The sequence below is a fragment of the Frankliniella occidentalis genome, unplaced genomic scaffold (assembly GCF_000697945.3).
Source record: "Frankliniella occidentalis isolate FOCC.00 unplaced genomic scaffold, Focc_3.1 Scaffold80, whole genome shotgun sequence".
Taxonomy (NCBI): domain Eukaryota; kingdom Metazoa; phylum Arthropoda; class Insecta; order Thysanoptera; family Thripidae; genus Frankliniella; species Frankliniella occidentalis.
This window is the reverse complement of record NW_026267210.1, coordinates 1,155,238-1,158,073: the sequence shown is the minus strand read 5'-3', so window position 1 is coordinate 1,158,073 and position 2,836 is coordinate 1,155,238. Positions and strand designations below refer to the sequence as shown.

Here is a 2,836-nt window from a genome sequence, read left to right as displayed (position 1 = left end):
GTTCAACTCGCATTTTAAAATGTTTCCGGTTCGATTCAGTGACTTTTATTTATATCATTAGATTCCTCGTTCTTTTCTCTTTCTAGCGCCATAAGGCGCTTTGTTAAAAGAAGGTCTGGTACAGGAGATATATGACAAATAGAAAAGAGAGCTGCAGCGCGCGCGGGCGCCGCCCCGGCCCAGCGGCGCGGCCGAGACAGTGTGTCAGCCCAGCCGTAGGGAGTTGCTACCGGCTGTCGCAGCTCGGCTCGGGCCCCCGCGCCGCCCCGCCCCGCCGCAGCGCAGCGCTAGCAGCGCGCAGCGCGCCAGCAGTAGAGGGTCCTGAGGCGACGCTGCGACAGGCGTTTCGCGGCCCAAATCCCTTTTATGTTTTTCGTTCGTTTCGTCCTTATGACTCGAAACCGGTGCGCGTTGTCGTGAAGCAGGTCCTGCACCGATCGCCCGCCCTCTCGAGTGGGTGGGAGCGAAAATGCCGAGCTTTTTCTGGACGTGTTGACAGTCGAATAAACAACTCCCAGCGGTGGATCGGCCGTCTGCTTAAAGCAAAGGTTTGGACGCTTTCGCTTTTTGAATTGCAGTGCGAGTGAGTCTGGCGGGTATGTTTTTGGTCCGAGCACCGAGCAGCCACCGACGGGCTGAGCCCCTCGCTTCGCTTGGCCGTCGGATCGATGGGCGGAGAGCCATCTGTGAGGTTAGGGCGGCCCGCTGCCTGGGTCAGCCTGCCCAGCCCGTCTGGTATTGATTTTGCTCGCTTTGTTCGACGTGCGTTGTTTTAGGGCTCTCTGAACGTTGTGACGAGTCCTTCGTGGCGTAAAGATGGTTCAGGTGACAAATTCATGCAGCTGACTTTGTGCGGTGCGTAACATTTTGATGGATTTTTGTGGTTGTAGGTTATGATGGGAGATGTCCTTGTAGTGTTTTAAATATAGCCACTCTGCTTTCCCTACCAAAATTTTGAATTGACTTGCAGAAAATACTCTGTAGGAAGAGTGTTCATTTCTGCTCGATTATTTGTCCTTGTAACCTTATTTTAATAATGTAAACAAAACATTTAGGAGACAGGATGTTGTTATCTTTTATATTTTGTTTTCATTCTCTTGTCAGTATTTGGTTTTACATTGCGCGTTAGATCATTATAATATTTTTCATAATTTTAAGTTATTTCTATTGATGACATTACTATCAAGCGCTTGGCCTGTGGAAACAATTTAATACAAGTCATAGTGTTCTGTCATTTACTCAATGCCATTTCTTCGATTGAGGCTGTCTTAATAATTCACTCATCGAATTTGTATCACCTTTCGAAAATTGTTCTGACTTCAGTTTGCGTAAGTGTTTTTCCTAATTATCGTCTCTCTCTCAATCTGCTGTAGCCGTGTTATGAATGGTCAAAGCAAACGCCCCCTCCACACCATTGATTTATTTCGTCTGCAATTTCTCAGGTGTACGTCTGACCAGAGGTTTGGCAGCGTAGCTTTGTGGGTCCCGTCTGATAATTCATGCTGCTACTGGCGGTCTGCCAGGTGGGCTGAGGGAGATGTGTCTCGTGTCTGGCCTTTGACTGGCTGATGGCCCTGGGAGGAGAGAGATCCCTACAGTTTCGTGTTTGCGTGTCAATGAACCTGGAGTTTCCTCAGTGGGTATTAGTTCACTGCCTGGATCTTATGTTGTAGTTATCCCTTTCAGATGGCCGTAATTCATCTGATTCAATTTTGTTCCAAGGGTTTGCATTTTATTTTTCAATGTCCATGTCTTTTCACTACTCATTGGGAAGTGAAACATGGTGCTGTGTGCTGGCCTGGCAGCCGGTGTGTCGGGCAGGCTCTGTGGACTTGCACGTGGGTCGTTCTGAGAGAGGGAGGAGGACCGAGAGTAGGCAGTAGGTGCATCCGGTGGATGCAGACTGCAGGATCGCGCAGGGCGTGGCGTAGCGCAGCCCGGGTAGAGGGGGCGACCCGGGGGGAAGGGAGTGGAGGGTAGGCGGGGGCAGGGCGGGACGGGCCGGCCTGGATTCTAACACATGGGCGGTATGCCCGCGCCCTCTCGGCCCGCCCGCCCGGGTTCTGTTCTGTTTGAACAGCCCGCCGCGCCTCGCCGCCTCGCCTGGCCAACGACGCAACCAAGGCTCTTTCTGTACTGACTCTGTTGTCCGACAGAGACACGGACGCCAGTGGGGAAACTGACAGAGCTCTTTTGCACGTCTTTTACACCCGTGATTATCCCCCCCCCCCTCGCGCCGTGTTGAGAAATGCCTAATTGTGTCCGAAAGGGAGGATTAACGCGTTGCGAAAAATGAATGGATCGCTCGAGTTGGGCGAGGATAAACTAACGGGGGCAAAAAAAATGGCCATGATAAATTGTAGGCCGAGTCAACGACTGGCTTCACTGGAAATGCAAAGTAAAAGGGAGCGGCAGAGCGGAGTTTAGAACTCCACTTCCACGCCACGCTTCTTGCTCGCAGCTTGCTTCTTCCCATTGATGGATGGCGCTCGCTTGTGCCAAGTCCTCTCTGCAGGAAACGGAAAGATCCGGGAGGCGAGAGGAGAGGGGAAAAGAGGAGACGAGTGGGAGTGTGTAGAGAGAGGAAGAAGGAAGGGGAGGGGGTGGGGGTCAAAGGCCGTGAGAGGCCGCGCGACGGGTGCAAATGGAAACAACATTGTGAACAATAATTCTTTTGCCAAGTCCTGGATTTTTTTCCTCCTTCTCGCGAAGTTGCCTCTCTAACTAACACTGATCGCCTTCAATTCTCCCGCGTCGGGCTGCAGATCCATGAGGCCGCGAGCGCCGTGCATTTGGGCCGGCCACGCCTCGTTCGGCCCTTGTCGCAGCCCCCCCC

General features: G+C 52.3%; 1 protein-coding gene across 9 annotated transcripts in view; it reads left to right on the top strand.

Moving 5' to 3' along the window:
- LOC113209115 (talin-1) overlaps positions 1-2,836 on the top strand; it is a 45,944-nt gene that overhangs the window by 3,648 nt on the left and 39,460 nt on the right. For 3 of the 9 annotated variants that reach the window (XM_052269015.1, XM_052269025.1, XM_052269024.1), the window contains exon 1: positions 271-548. The exons of 3 other annotated variants lie outside the window; for them this stretch is intronic. The gene's annotated coding sequence lies outside the window, so the exon portion shown is untranslated. Of the gene's footprint in view, positions 1-268; positions 549-611; positions 856-2,836 lie in introns of those variants that run through there. 3 more of the 9 variants (XM_052269020.1, XM_052269017.1, XM_052269026.1) reach the window with 2 other exon arrangements.